The sequence below is a fragment of the Athene cunicularia genome, assembly GCF_003259725.1.
Source record: "Athene cunicularia isolate RWA chromosome 2 unlocalized genomic scaffold, athCun1 chr2_part1, whole genome shotgun sequence".
In the NCBI taxonomy this organism is placed as follows: Eukaryota; Metazoa; Chordata; class Aves; order Strigiformes; family Strigidae; genus Athene; species Athene cunicularia.
This window is the reverse complement of record NW_020799095.1, coordinates 148516045-148532777: the sequence shown is the minus strand read 5'-3', so window position 1 is coordinate 148532777 and position 16733 is coordinate 148516045. Positions and strand designations below refer to the sequence as shown.

The following is a 16733-nucleotide window of genomic DNA, read 5'->3' as shown; positions in this document are numbered from 1 at the left end:
CCCCCCGCCTTGTTTTATGACATTGTACTGTGAAGAGAGTGCTCTGGATGCTGCTGAGAATGACCCTTTAGGAAGCAAAAGGATACTTGTGCTTTTCTGCCTTTCAGTATTCCAGCTCTCATGGCAACTGGTGCTCACTAGTGGTCTGGTCATCAATCACATAAACCTTGGTGACGTTTTGAATGACTTTTAATGGAGAACAATGTGTGAAATTCACACGGAATAAATGAACTTTGAAATTCCAGCCCCTTGGTGAAGAAGACTGTAACGGCATTATGGCTGGTATCTCCCAGCACTTTAATGGGAACAGCCATCACATAACCCTTTCTTCTTCCATCACTCATAAATAACTCTCTTGTTCTTAGTGCCTACATAAAAGCTACCTGGTTTTGCTGCTTTTTGCACTGTGAGTTCTTTGGGTCAAAATCATGAGACACCGCTCTGGTTCCTACAATAGTTGACTCCCTGTGTGATTCTGTGACACATGTCAGCATTCCAATAACCAAGTCTGTAGACTGGCAAATTGTGTTACCGTCAGGTTTCAGTAAGGTGCCAGAAAAATATCAGGCCTTTGTTGTGAAGCTCTTTTATTGATCTCTGTGACCTCCATTTGCAAGAAAAAATGTGTTAACATAATGCTCTGGGCTTCTGGATGCTTCTTAAAGAGTGACTAGCACAAGCAGGTATAAACCAGCAGTATCAAGGTGTGACTGCTTTTTTGTAGCCTGAATAAAAATGAAGTATGGATAGTGTAATCCAAATTATGGATATATGGATAGTGTAATCCAAATACAAGTGGAAGTCATGGTCGATACTGACTGTAAGCTATGCAGACTGAAGGAGCTTGGTCTTTTTCCCTGAAAAATGTAATCTTATGCACAACTAGGGTGTAATAAGGAAGGGTAAACTCTTCTGGTGGGCACTAACTTCCTACTGCAGCTACTGAACACTCACAATGTGATTTTCCTTTGAAATTCTATTTACTTTCCTTTTCTAAAGCAAGTGTTTTAAGTGCTTTGTATCTGGGTCAGTGTTTGTCAGCTTCTCAAAAAAATCATTTATCTGTCTGTCAGAGTATAATGCCATTTGTCTGTGGCTTTCTGAGGCCATACTAATATCCACACGTGTGGGCACACTTCTCATTAGATTGCAAAGGATTACTGGGAGCATCCTTCATCCTGAGGGGTAGCAGTCACTCTCCAAGGTGTTTATATCCACCTGCACTAGTGGGTTTGCTGGGTAGACATAAAACCTTTAAAAGGGTAAGTGAAAGGGAAGGGTTTGGTTTTATGAGATACAAGGAGCTTTTAAGGGGAAAACATGCTTGTGGTGAGTAATCTTGGCTGAATGCCCAGTGTCCACCAAGCCACTCTGTCACTCCCCTCCTCAAGTGGACAGGGGATAGAAAATATGACAAAAGGCTTGTGGGTCAAGATAAGGACAGGGAGAGATCACTCATCAGTTACTGTCATGGGCAAAACAGACTCGACTTGAGGAAATTAATTTATTACCAATCAAATCAGAATAGGATAAGGCAAAATAAAAACAAATCTTAAAAACACCTTCCCCACACCCCTTCCTTCTTCCCAGGCTTAACTTTACTCCCAGTTTTCTTTACCTTCTCCCCCTCAATGGCGCAGAGGAATGGGAAATGGGGGTTGTGGTCAGTTCATCAAACTTTGTCTCTGCTGCTCCTTCCTCCTCAGGGGGAGGACCCCTCACGCTCTTCCCCTGCCTCCAATCGAAGGCTGCTAAATGGATTACTTTCAGTGTAAGGACAAAGGGAATCAGACAGCCATCAATGAACATTAATAAGGAAGGCATCAGAGAGGAGGGAATTAGTGGAACAAAGAGCGGGTGGATAATGTGCACATAGTGAGGATCACTCAGGCAGAGATGTAAGGATGTTAACAGTGACAAAGGCAACTGAGTATCCAGGTGCATGGGACACAGTGTATGCAGGTGGATTTGAAGAAATGGATGCAGGTAGAAAGAGGAGTTATCAACTAGGCAGCAAACAGGTGCAATGGAGTGATTTCCACAGCAACAGCAACTCAAGAAAGGTCTGCTGTGGCAGTTCTGAGGCAGTGTTCTTCTGAGCCAAGAACTCTGGTGAGATGGTCTAACGTCCCTAGATCCTTCATTCCAGCCTTGATGGGGGACATCACGTTGTCAGTGTCTAGCCTCAGTCCCTCCTTCTGCAACTGGAGCCCAGTTTTATCCTGCTGGACATAAAAAATAATTTGTTCTGTTCCTCTGTACATCAGTCTTTTCTCCTTGGAAGGCTGTTAAATATCTTCCCAAAGTCTTTTTCTTTCTAGATTTAAAGCAGGAAAACTGTTCATTGGCAGAATCAGGCTTGTCATACTTAGTTATTTTGTTTATTGTTTTGCATGCAAAATGTTTTTAATAGGTATGATTAGATCAGGTCTAAACAAACAAGAAATTCTTGCTGTCACTGAAGCCAACACCGAGAGCACAGGTATTAAAGTAGAGATCAGGCAACTTTTTTGTTACTTGGTTACATGAGGTGGAACTGTTTCTGGGGGGTGAGAGAGGGCTGGTGGAAAACAGGCTAAGTGATTTCTTGTGCTTGTGCTGCTTTTAAATTTCATGTTAACACAGTAGGAACAGGAAAGGAGTTCGCTGTAAGGGCTATGCCTTATACACATATTTAGAAGGTAAAACTTTTAATAGCTGTTGTAGTTAACTTTCTGTGGTTTTAATGACAGCACTGCATAAAATGGGAACATACAAACCACCAGGTGGGTGGAGGACGTGACAAGGGCACATGCCAAGCTGCTATGTAGTTTCTGCTCATTCTAAGACAAAAGCATATATTGCCACAGCCAAGCTAGTGTTTTAATAGATATAATCCTTTGTGAGCTCCTGAGAGATGCATGAATCAAAGAGCGGAAATGATAGAAAATTTTTTTCTTTGATGAGTCTTCCAGTCCTTGTACTGCTGTACTACTGAAATGTGAAGAATCGTGAAGTGTTTAAAATACTGGATTTCATGCCAGCAGCTGTTCAGAGTGACTTGTCTCAGGTCTCACTGGACGTCTGTCCTAGACTCAGTCATTCCAATCTTGCTATATTCGATGGAATTTGTTGCTAATAACATGACATTAAGTGCATTAATAGCATTTGAGCTCTCATTTGATCTTGTGGAAGTAAGCATAGCAGAACTGAAAAATAACATGTCTGCTCAGTGGGACGTTGTGGCAATGGGAGATATTTTTGCCAAACATCTCCATTACATTCTGCACTATAGTTAGCAGGCAAAAACAGGAGATGCTTTCACAGGAAAGCAGGAGAAATACATTCTGCTAAAAATTCCAGAGATGCTACATGCTTCCTAAATAGCGTTTCTGCTTATATGTTGTAGGGATAACAACAGGGAGCTATGGAATATTTAAAAATATACTAGAATCTTCTTCTGGTAGGTAAGTAGTAGGTTTATGCTTGTCAAAGAGAGCTAATTGCTTTGATTTCAACCCAGATGTAATTTAAGTCTAGATTTGATAAGTTAGTGCATGTACAAAGTTTTCAACATGGCTTGAAACTGGTAGCACTGGTGTTGCACTATCATCTGACATTTCAGCCTCAGTGATGAAGACTTTGCAATGGTGACCTAAAACACCCATACCTGCTCAGAGGTAATTGTTTCTTAAAAACACTGATTGCAGTGCTTTGGGTGCTGTAATATTTGAGTTGATTCTGTTATCATTAAGCCAGCCAGGTGATAAGATACAGTTTGCAAAGCTGAGCAAAATAATTCTCCAAAAACATTCTCACTCTTTACTGACTCCGTAATGCAGAAGCCTGTGGCTTGGCACCTTCAGAGTACATGGTGTGTCTGGGCGATTACTAAGCCTCTGCTCTACTGCAAAAATCAGATTTCACAACTTGGAAATCAATTTGGCTTGAGAGGTACAGTCTCAGATAAGATTTAGGTGGGTTTTTTTCTACAGCAAGTAATAGGAGAAAAACAAGCAGATGTTTTCTAAGGAAGTACCATAGGAGTACTGTGCTCTGCTTTGGTCTATATCCAGCAGTGACTTTCATGTATAATGTAGCCGTTTCTACAACCAGTTTTTAGTTGTCTGTGAGCTTGATGAGCTCCTTGCCACGATGAGTTTCTCTGCCAGTATGTGGAAGACCAAAGGACTGTGTCATCATATGAATCTCAAATTCTTTGCAAACACAAGGAGCTGAAGCTGAAATGTTTCAATGACTGGTGGGTACCAATGGTTTGTCATTGATTTCAGTTGATATAGTGAAGCCTGTGATAAAATATCAAAACCAGTCACATGTTCAGATGATTCATAACTTTTTTTTTTTTCTATTTGTACATGTCTTTGTTGACTTTGGGTTGTGTATGCAGTGCATAAAATGTCTTATTCTACCACTGTACTGTTTCTGATGCAAAGGGGCTTCCAGCCTTCAAGGCAACCCCTTGAACACCATTCAGAGTAATAGTCTAGAAGCTTTACAGACATCTTTTTTGAAGTCAGCTTTGCTCAAGTTCATGGTATGTTCACAGAAGAACGGCAAGCTGTTTCTTCTTGACCTTCAAGTGTTAAAAATATCTCATGCACAGAGACCATGACAACGGGTAGGCATCTGAATTGCTGTATGTTGACTGACAGTTCCTAAGGGACTTATCGATATAGTCCAATCTCACATGCATACTAAAATAACGGATCACATCAGCACCTAACAGTATTTGCCTAACTGTTGACCTCCATTTTATACTTCCTGTTGAAGTCTGAGATTTCACTGTAAAATCATTCATTTCTAGATAGCTTTGCATTAGACATCATGGAATAGGAAGGGAACTTGAACTAAACAAGCTGGCAGGAGTGAGAATATGAAGGTATTTTAATGAACTCAGTTGTGGTAGTTGTTTTAATGCTTTTAGTTTGTTGAGCAGAATTTTTGGACTTGGGAATTTGTAGACTGATTTTACTTTCATAGATGGAGTATGACTCTATTTGGGTTCTTCAAAAGTTCAGCTGTAGTTTCAAGTCTTGCTTGGTCTTATTGCAAGAGCTCTTTTTCATTGTTGTGATGGCTTGTAGAGAGCTCTTACAAATGTGAACATAGCTTCTTGCCATCTGGCAGAACTCGGTACATGCCACAAGTGCACCTGTACATTTAGGTGGAAAAAATTGTGGCACCTACCTCCATGCTGAATGCAAAGAAAATTGAGGTGTTTTGGAGTAATAACTGATACCTAACAGACTGGTTAAAGTCTGATTAGCAAAATATGTCCCATGAGGATAATCTAACTCTTGTGCTTCAAGCTCATGTATACATCACACCTGTCACAGGCAGCATTCTTAGTAGAACATTCCACATTTGGCTGCTTAAGAGTATACCCAGGCTAAGTGCAGCTACTAACATTTTGATTCTCACTTGAAAAATCTAGTCACTTCCAGATGGTTTTGGAAGTCTGTTAAAAGCTCAGCAAACTGCTGCATTTTTAAAAGCTGCAGCTAGGCAGTGATCCAGCTGATATCACCTCTGATATCTCCTGTTGCTTCTTGATGCTCTTCTCCCCCAGCTGCAGTGGTGGCTTTCTCAAACTCTGTAACATCTCCAACTTCTCACAATCTCTTATGTCACAGATGACAGGATTGCTGGCTAACTGCTGTTTCATGTGAAGGCATAAAATGCCTGCAACAGAATTTCCAACTGATTTAACTTTTGTTTGAAAGAGAAGAAAAAAATCACCTTTAATGTATGGTATACTAGGAGGAGGTAAAATATTTGATGTGTTTAGTGGTGATGACATTACACAAATTTCTTCTGCCATGGGATATGCTGAAGGACAGCCTGGTGTCTTGGATTATGGCTCCAGGAAGCACAGCAAAGGTATTCTTTCTCTCTTACAGCATTTTTTGTTTTCAAATCAAATGCTTAAAACTCTCAAATCTGATTTTCCACTTGATCCAGTCATCACCAGTTTAGAGCAAGATGGTTCCAGAGCTGGTGTCTGACAGGCAGAAGTCCTTGAGCTCAGGGAGTGTACAGTGGCTGCTGGTTGGTCCTCATTTCCTCCACAGATCATGTAGAAGTGGCTGTTCACCCATATCATAACTACATTTCTGTTCTTCTACTGTGTAATCTCCATATAATTTAAATTTTACATGCCCAAAGAAGGGCAGCAAAGCTGGTGAAGGTTCTAGAGCACAAGTCTTATGAGCAGTGGCTGAGGGAACTGGCGTTGTTTAGCCTGGAGAGAAGGAGGCACAGGGGAACTTTATCGCTCTCTAAAGCTACCTGAAAGGAGGTTGTAGTGAGGTGGGTGTCAGTCTCTTTTCCCAAGTAGCAAGAAGTAGGACAAGAGGAAATGGCCTCAAGTTGTGCCAGGGGAGGTTTAGATTGGATATTATGAAAAAATTTTTTCACTGAAAGGGTTATCAAGCATCATAGCAGGCTGCCCAGGGGAGCGGTTGAGTGACCATCCCTGAAGGTATTTAAAACGTGTGTAGATGTTGGTGCCTGGGGACATGGTTTAGTGGTGGACTTGGCAGTGTTAGGTTTATGGTTGGTGTCAATGATCTTAAAGGTCTTCTCCAACCCAAATGATTCTATGATTCTAAATAACTCCCTATTTTGCTTGAAACTCTGAAATGAATAGGTTAATTCTGAGATTAGCAGCAGTGCTATTTTATGACCAGTTGAAGCCAGACCCACTGCTAAAAAAGAAAGTCGTATGGTTACTAACTTCCTTCTCCCATCGACCAGCGCAGGCATTTATGTGGCTCCACCATGAGCTACAGCAGGTAGCCAGTGAATGTTCTTGTTTTCTTTCCCAGATTAGTTTTTACTCACATTTAGTTCACCATGCAGCCACATGGACATTTGCTGTTCCAGGAGAGGAACAGGCACAAGGGTGAAAACAAACAACTAGGAGTAGGAGGGAGACCTGAACTGTGTCATTTGATACAATGCTAGTTCCTGTCAGCTTGATGACCATTAGCTAAGGACTTCAGAAAGCTGAAGAAGATCCTCCATGTGCTCCCACTGTAAATTTGAGCCTCTGCTCTGCTGTCCTCTGGTTTAAGTGTGCACAATGTGGATTTCTAGGCAGGTTCTTCCCATTCAAGCTCTACTTCTAGGCTTCAGCACAGCTTGCTTGCCTTGAATAAACAGCATTTTAAACAAAAATATCCCACTGCAGACGGATCTCTTCATGATTCTGTTCCATTTTCCTTAAATAGGCTTTTCAGTATGCATAATTATTGCTGCTTTACTACTGACTTAGCTTCTGGTTGTTCAGGGGTGTAGCTGTAATGACAGAGCTCTCCCTCCTTGGACAGACGCTGTCTCTGTCTGGGAGCATCTTGCTAGGAGTCATTAGTAGGTGGGATGAGCAAGCTGACCACCACCTTCACTTAGATAGAGACTGTCTGTCAGTGCCTCCACGCAGCACTTAGATATTTCTGTGATCCTGCACCCTAGTAGATTCTCTTCCCCAAACAGATGTTATCTCTGTTAAAGTTTTGGAAAGTGATTTATTGATTTATTTTTCTTACCTTGTACATTGGAAAAAGCAATGTCTTAGACATTGCCTTCAGGTGAGGAGAAAATTCAGCCTTGCAGCAGCTGTGGCCTGATTTCTTTTTGCTTAAGGGATCAAAAGTATGAATCCAACAGCCAGCCAAACAGACTTTTAGAAAAAAGTCTGTGGCAGAAAATGGTGTTCTTCTGCTCTGATACAGCTGAGGAGTCTGTTCCAAACCTGAAGCTTCATACAGACTGCTGGGAACCTTAATAAGGGACTCTGACGGTAGAAACGTACTAAAATGAGATCAGTTAAACCTTTTGCTCTTGCCTTTCTTATCTCTAGGTTCTTTAACAGTTATATACAAATAGCAACATCATAAAGCATGGACAAACACTTTACATAAAGCAATGAATCTCCAGACTGCCAACAATCTCTTGTCTGAAATCACAGAATCTAGCTGAATGATAACATCTTCCCTACCTTGTAATAGTTTTTCTTGCATTTCAGACAAGAAATCTCTGTGAACAATGTTTGATGTACAGTAAAACTAATTGTAAAGGCAGAGAGAAGATTAGACTCATGACAAATAAAAGTAAGTCCCAGACATTAGAAAGAAACATTGAGACAATCAGGAAAAGTATGGGTCTCAGTGGCAGGAGAAATTACATCTTATGAAAAAGTAATGTGGCGTTTAGAGAACAAAAAGAGGAAAAATATGGTGTCTATGGGAGCCATTTCTAAATAGTGTAGGAATGAAAGAGAAATACAGAAATAGGAACAGGCAAAAAGCTGGAACATATTGTCATGTGCTGAAAGTTATTAGTAGCTTGTTTTTCAACACCGCCTGCAGCCCTCATTGATTTTGCAGGAGCTGTGGGTGCTCAGCACTTTCAAAATTAGGCTGTGGAGCCCAATACTTATCCAGCTGCAATCAGAAGGAGGCTTTCTGTCTGCTCTGGTGGAGTCCAAATGATGGGGTGAAATACAGGACTCATCCTTAGGGCAGCACTATCTTCGTGTTTGCTTTCTGATGGACTGATAAGGAATGCTTAGTAGAAAGAATAACGTCTGAAGCTGGGCAGATGCTCAGCAGGAGACCAGGGCAAGGCACACAAAACCCTCTGAGGTTTCGCGTTTAGTTACAGGCTTTTCTGTGCAAGAAAAACAGAGAGATGAGGACAAAACCCGTTCTGTGTGTCCTTCACAAAGCTGAAATGTTTTAAACCTCAGCAGCTCTTGTGCTGTCAGGGCTTTCTTTTTCATTAACAGGCCCTAAACTGACCTTTTTTTTTTTTTTTTTTTTTTTTTTTTTTTTTTTTTAATCACTTTATGTAGCAATTCCCATAAAAATCCAATGGTATCTTTCAGCACAGGCTATAGATGGAGGTGGACCATCACCTGCCCTGGATGGGTCAACCTGTATATTAAAGATTTCCTCTGCTCTCCCTTAATTTGGAGATGTACTTCTATTTAGGTTATGGAAAGCCAAGTCTGGAGAGTTCTGTGGAGGTATAGTTCCAGTTCTGTGGGTGGAGCTGGTAGAATTTACTGCAAATGCTAGAGAAGTGTGAATGTTTGTCGGAGCATGCAAAAGCCCATACAATGCATTAAAGGTCCCATCATAGCATTATATAATTTTCCCGAACCCTACAGTTTCTGATGAAATTGATGTTTCTGTAAACCCTCTATAGCAATGGTGAGGTTGGTCTCTCAGGGCTGTCTGTTGCTTTCTTTTTAACTTCTGACTCTATGTATTCAAGCCGATGATGAAAAACTACAATGAGAGCTCTGGATCCTAATATTCCAGGCATTGAGGGAGCTTGAAGGTACCACGGGGGATGCTGGCTCTCATGAGAGGGAGGGACACAACTTGCTAGTCACAGACTGTCTGTGACACTTGGGTGAAAGTTTAGCACAAAAACTCTGGCACGGGTAAATATCTAATTTCTCATCGAATAGCTTCACTGGAAAAACTGTGACCTTTCACAGGACCGAGGTATTTGTATCACCTGAAGGTTAAACTCATTTTTGGAAAGAGTTTCAGAGGCAGAAGTGAACTATAAGAATGAAACTGTGCTCGGACCTAGATAAGCTGTCACATTACCACTTGAAACAAAATGGGCAGGACCACCTATTTTTAAGATCTGGGATGAAACCATTGCTTCCAGTTCTGCATCTTGCTGAGCTGTTTTTAGAAGCCCGTGTTGTTTATCCCTGTTTTCAAGACTGAGGGAAAACTTGTCATTTAAATTTCTAAAGAGCTTATTTTACAGCTGTAGGTAGAACTCTGATACATATAAACCTTGTGTCGACCCTCTGCAAAAGAGATCTTCATATTATTACTGAAGTTCAAACTCAAATGACATAACCATTTCCCTTTTCATCCTTTCTTAATATGAAGTGGTGCATCCTTTCGTCTGTGGAAGTTTGTAAAGATTCTCAGCCCTTTCTGCTACTGAATTACAACTTCTCATTTTGTTTTCAAATGAACTGAGCCAACAGGCAAAATGGAATTGTAATGTACTGGTCTGCTGAGAATATTTCTTCCCCAGTGGTAGAGCTGCAGTATGATTTAGCTGGTGGTCTATTTTTGTTAGTAAATTGTAGGGTTAGTGTTTCAATCCCATCAAATTCCCTGCAAGTTACACGCAAATACCAAATTCCTTTTCAAATCAGTAATCTTGTTTATAAGGTGAAACAAAAGCAGTGGGAGCATTTTGAACACCTAGGAGAACTGCTTTTTGATAAAGTACTAATTAGGTTCTTTAAAATGCAAATAAGAGACTGTTGCAAGCTCTGCTATATTAATGTAGTAACAAATGATGGAGAATAGTTCAGAGTTCTGCATAAAATGCCTTTTGGCATGCTCTCCATTTTGGGAACTGTGAGTACTACTACTAATGCTGACTAGAAGTAGGGAGGGTATCTTTCAGGGAGAGTAGCTCAATTAGATACTGTGGGTTTTGTCACTTTTTATCCTAAACTGTTCAATAGCAGTCTCGTGTGATGTCAGGTGGGTGATTTGAGCCCAGAGGGCAACTGAGCACCATGCAGCCACTTGCTCACCCCTTCCCCCTCAGGAATGGGAAGGTAAAAATAAAGTAAAAGGCTTGAGTATGGAGATAAGGATAGGGAAGGATGATTCACCCATTCTGGATACAGGCAAAAGACAGACTCGTTAGGGAAAGAAAAAGAACATCAGTTTAATTAGAACACTAACAACCACAATTAACAGACAGTGAGAAGCATTTCCATATGTTAAACACCCCTTCCCCTTACCCCTCCCTTCTTCCCTGGCTCAGTTTTGCTCCCAGTTTCTCCACCCACTCCCCCCAAGTGGTGCAGGGGGGCAGGGAATGGGGAGTGCACTCAGTTCATCACCAGTTGTCTCTGCAGCTCCTTCCTCGTCGCGTCAGGGGCAGGACTCCTCGCGTTCTTCCGCAGCTCCAGCGTGGTGTTCCTCACAGGAGACAGTCCTCTACCAGCTTTCTCCAATGTGAGTCCTTCCCACAGGCCACAGCCCTTCCCGAGCTGCTCTGGCGTGGGTCCCTCCTGTGTGTTGCAGTCCTCCCAGCGCTGAGCTACAACAGCGGGGGCTTCTTCCCTCAGAGTCCCAAACTTCTTCAGGTGCAGTCACCTGCTCCAGTATAGGGTCCTCCATGGGCTGCAGGTGGGCATCTGCTCCACTGGTCACCTCCAGGGGTGGCAGGGGTACAGCCTGCCCTCTCTCCGTGGGCTGCAGGGGAGTCTCTGCTCTGGCACACGTCCTTCCCTCATCCTCCTCTCTTCCTCTGACCTCAGTGTTCGTGGAAATGTCCTCGCAACTCCTCCTTCCAACTCCAACTCCTCCTCCCAGCTTCCCATTCTTAAATATGTTATCACAGACGTGCAGCTGATTTGTGGAATACAGACTCTACAACTCAAATAGTTAGAAAGCAGGTATGTTTACTCCAGCGCCAGGGTGCAAGGAGATTTCTTCACATAGCTTGCACACCCGGCACATTTTACCAAAGACTTATAGCGTGTCAATATAGATACCATATTAATTGGATTACATAACACAAACATACATATGCATGAGTAAGGCTGGGTTAGTTCTAGAGGCTGGTGTCAGCAGTTTATGTTCTCTTTGCACCTGCCCATTGCCTCCTGGTGGTCATCTTTGGGGGTCTTTGTGAGGAAGGCTTATAGTCTTTCTCACCTTGTACTTTTCCTTGGAGCATGCGCAGATTTTATTGGCCAATTTCTTGAACAGCAAGAGTGATTTCAGCCGGTTTACTCATTCTATCTTATCTAAAAGTACCAGTGTATCGATTTCCACAGCCCATATATGGCTATCTATTCATTAAAAGACTAAACTATTATAGTTAGAGCACATCTGCTTTCCAAGGACAAGAAACATATATTTGTGGAACAGTATTTCTTGGTAAGTTTCCACAGAAAACTGCTTTGTTTTGAGGAACACCGTAGTCCTTGGTAAGCTTCCACAGAACGGTCAGGGCAAGCAGGATTATTAAGCAATATTCAGAAATTATTATAAATTGCTGTAAGTTGCTATAAGTAAGTAAGTTGCAAAGCAGGTGATCATTTCCTTGTATCACAGCCACCATCACTAACTGACTCAGTCTTGGTTAGAGGAGGGTCTGACTTGGAGCCAGGGGAGATTTAAAAAACTTCTCACAGGGGCTGTTGCTGTAGCACCCTCCCCTACCAAAATCACACATAAACCCATCACGTCAGGTTTCAAAACTCTGTTAATTTCCTTACAGCTTAATAGTCAATGTTTAGTGTCAGTTTGGCTATAACTTCATCTGTACTCTAGGAAATAAAGAAATTTATATATAAAATAGATACATATGTGTGTGTGTGTGTGTAAAGGCATATATTTCTCTATATATAAACTCTGGAAAATAAAGCTGTGTCCTTTCAGCCTGAAGCATCAGTCTTTTTTTTTACAGTGAGGTAGATAAAAAGCCATAACACGTTAAAGCCCTAGTGAAGATGAAATACAGGACATTTTTACTGCACTGTAACTACACACGATCAACCCAATCCACCACCTCTGGGCAAGACTTCGTTTAGCTACACTGCAGTAGAAATCACGGTGCTTTGTTCCTCCGGGGTTTTATAGCAAGATGGATGGCATATATTAGTTATCTACTATAAAAACCTCTCAGTTTTGGCAGTGAAGACATAACATCTCTGTGAGTGGCTGCAATACTAATATGACAGAAGTAGGATGGTGCAGTAGAATTTTAGTCTCTAGTGCTAACGCTTTCTGGCAAATGACTCTAGTAGCTTGAGGGTGTTTCTGAGTTTAAAACAGATGTTGGATCAGAACTGAGATCCATAAACTGAATTAAACAATGCTGGATCTTAATATTCAAGTATCTTCAGTGGGATCCATATCATCTAACCGCAGTGGACTGGAAGTTATTTGTCTAGACTCTTTTGATAGTCAGTGGAACGGAATAGACACCTCCAGAGAGCGATTCATCCTTTTGTAAGAAGACTGTCCAAGACAGGTGGTGGCATGATTCAACCTCTGAGTGACTATCTCTTTTCATTGACTTTTGACAGAGTTTAGATAACTTGCTTGCACCAGATTCCTCATTTTGACAGCCAAAATCAGGAGTTTAATTTTTCTCCACCGTGTTCTGGGAATACAATAATATTTAGTTCCTTATGTCAGTAAATCAGTCTGTTGGGATTTACATTACTGATGCAGATAGAGGCCGTTGTGGTTGCAAGCTCTGCTCTGTGTGTTGCATTTCTCATCCGACGCTGCAGTATTTGTGCAGTTGCAGGAGACAATGACAGTTTAGAGAACTATTGTCAAGTATTGCCATATGTTTTGGGTCAGACACTGTACTGCTAAATTGACTTCATTCCTAAGGGACTACTCCTGTGAGAAGAATGGTTTTCTCTCCCTTATCTTGGGCTTCTTCCTAAATGTTGTGATAAACTGGCCCTTGAAGTAAAGTGCATTGTGATGCTACCTGGTGCAGTCTTTTGACTCATTATAGCAAGGAGATAATGCTTTACAAAACAACTAATGGCTGAAATACACTTAAGAGAAACAGAGGAGGAGACAGATATTTTAATTAATGTTGTTGAAAGACACCTTTCCTGCAAATAGCCTTTTTTTTTTTTTTTTTGGTGTTAATTGAAGCATGAAGGTTGCATCCTGAGACAGGCCTGCAAATCCGCTCCTGCTTAATGATCTTTCTGCTTTTCACTGTAACAAAGTCAGACCCCAAAACAAACTGTACTCTACTGGAATGGGAAGGATGCCAGCTCAGACCAGCTCTCATGTTAGCCAAGTCTGTATTACTGGTTCATACCGGTTGTCCTCCCATACAAACAAGCTAAGAATTGACTTGTAGGACACGGTGAAAAAACCCTGTGGAAGAACTGCTGGTGCATCCTGTGGGTTTGGGGCTATGAATGTGACTGGAAAGCTGTCAAATGACTTTGAACCAGGAGAGTTCCTTAAGAATGGGTTTAGATAATTAAAAAATCTTAACTCAAGTTTTTGATGGTTTCACTGTGAGTGCCATTCGCAGAAGTGTCCATGTGAAACGGTGGCTCTGTGGTAGTGTCTGCTGGAGGAGAGCATGGCTTGTTTTGAATATTTTGACTCTTGCATATAAGCATGACACACATAATAAGGATCATGATAGAGAGGGGATATGTTCAGGGCTAACAATCCCAGGGGACTGAAGTGATCCAGACCAGCCTTTGAGTCTCAGATCCCTGAAACCCAGTCTCAGTGCTCCCTGGTGTAACACACTGCACAGCTCCAGCAGGGGTAAAAGACGGCTGCTTGGCACTTTGGAAAAGTCACTTAGGTGTCTAGATTAAGAACCTTGGATATCCATTTTTTCCCAATTCCTGACACTATATTTCCCTACATATATTGTCAGTGCGCAGCCCCAAAAGGCTTTTTAGAGTGCAAACACTGGGCGTAATGCTCGGGCCCTAGTCCAGCTTATTAACAACCTGCAATCATGACTCCCCTTCCAGAGAAACAACATCCATTCTACACTTGTGGACCCATTAGTTCAGAGCTCACTGCTTTAATGAAAAATATAACAGAGTATAAAGCCAGAAGGAAGTCATCATTATCTCAGCTGTAACGCATAGGCCGTAAGACTTACTTGAACTGTGTGCAACATCTCATGAAAAAAGGAAAATGTCCTAGAAAATTTACTGTGTTAGTTACAAATCAATATATTTGGGGAGGTATCTGCTAACTATTCCTCCAAGCTATCACAGCTCTGTGCTGGAATAATGAGTCAAGCATGTTGATTTTTAGCAGATCTGTTTAAGGACTAGCGTAAGATTTGCAGAGCTACAAATCTTTCAGAAATTCAACATCATTTCCATTAGCTGTTCCTATCTCCGTTAGCAAGCATAGCAGCTGATGCTTGTCTTGTTTACCTATCTAATAAACTGTTCTTTGACACTGTAGTGGCCTTGATAGTATGAATTAATATTAAGTAAGAATTAATTACCTTAGGCTAATATTATATTTATAATGTATTTATCACCAACTGAATATTTACATGCTCACAGCTTTATGCTGAGACACTGCACTTTCACACAATGTAAGATGGTACACGGGAATCTCTTTAATTTATGGCTGGTTCATAATCAAGGACTTTTATCATCTATAATTAGCAGTTTATCCCAGTGGGTTGTGGGGTTTTTTTGATTTGTTTTTGTTTTTGTTTTTGCTTTTTGTTTTTTGTTTTCCTAAATCCTTTTGAATATCATTATTTAGTTAAAAATACTGTCCTGGGTACTTGCTGGCAGCACAAGAATGTAGCATAGGTCCGCTAAACAAATGGAATTAGTGGATGGATTGCTACACCCTGCCACCACATTCAGCTCTACAAACTATTTTTGAGTTGATTACATCTCTCAAGTAATTTGGCTTTGGAAGTGGATGTGTTTATTTGTTTTACACCAGGGGTCCTGTAATAAAGAAAAGTCTCGGCTTTTTTCTTTGATTTTCAGGAGCACATGCCTTGATCATAAAATGTTATGCTGTGCTGAAATTTCCAAACACATCTCTTGATCGTACAGGGACAAAAAAGTTTTTCCTTGTTCAGATCCTATTGCAGATTGTTTCTTTTTTTTTTTTTTTTTTTTTTTTTTTTTTTTTTTTTTTAGTTCTTTTAACATTCATGGTCTTAGTTTAGATTATAACTAAAGCAGTAAGTTTTATTTTGGGACTCTCATCTGGAGCATGGAGTAGTTTCACTCATCTGTGTTTATGCTCAGTAATATCTCACTGTATCTCACTGCTAATTATTTTCTGTGAACTAGTAGTGTAGCAAGATAATAATTGTTTAATTAACCAAACATCTCAGAAAGTATTAGACTGTGATTTGCCACAACTTTGTACAGCTATTTACATAAATTCTGAGTTATTTCTAGTGAATCCAAAGGTTTTCTTAAGCTCACACAATAGGGCAGTAAAAGATCTCAGAAAAAAAACACTTTGTTGAGCTGATTTAGATGTGGTGCAGTTCCCTTCCTTATGGGAAACTCTTAAGGATTTTCCATAAGTTTGATGTACCCAAGCATAAAGAGGATGTGTGTTGGGGCTTAGAGATCCTGGTGTCATATCTAATGTCTTCAGTCCTAAAATAACTTTTGTCCTGCTAGCAGGGAAGATAGGTGAAACAGATTTAAAAGTTCTTAGGAGATTGTTCCTCACTCCCAGCTATGTGTGGAGGTACTGCGTATGGTGCAGGGGAGGACGACCCTACATCTTCCTGGTGTGCTCAGCACAGTCCAGCACTCAAGATGGACCTGATGGACCTGGCCTGGTTCTGTAGGTTTCTGGATGGTGTTTCTGCTCATGTCTCTTTGACTGCTGATTGACAGGCATCACCAGTGCTGTGCCAGGACGTTGGTGCAGTTCAGGAATGGTGCAGGAGTACTTGAGGCTGTAATTGTGCAAGGCTGGCCCTTTCATCTTCTGTTCTTTTCTTTTTTCTTCTCAATAATTGTCTTCCCTTCACCACAAAATGTACAGGAGGAAAACAGCTTTTCAGGAAAAGTGTTTTGTACCCGTAACTCTGTGCTGTGGTGGAACAGGAGGGAGAAATGCCAGGAAGGGCAGATAAATTTATGTCAATAAGTTCATAGTCACAGAGGTTGGTTTGTCTGTGGTTTTTCTCTTCCCAAACACGTTGTGGAT

At 41.1% G+C, this 16733-nt stretch overlaps 1 protein-coding gene across 1 annotated transcript in view; it reads left to right on the top strand.

Annotated features, from left to right (window-relative positions):
- COL22A1 (collagen type XXII alpha 1 chain) overlaps positions 1 to 16733 on the top strand; it is a 244421-nt gene that overhangs the window by 34011 nt on the left and 193677 nt on the right. The window lies entirely within an intron of this gene.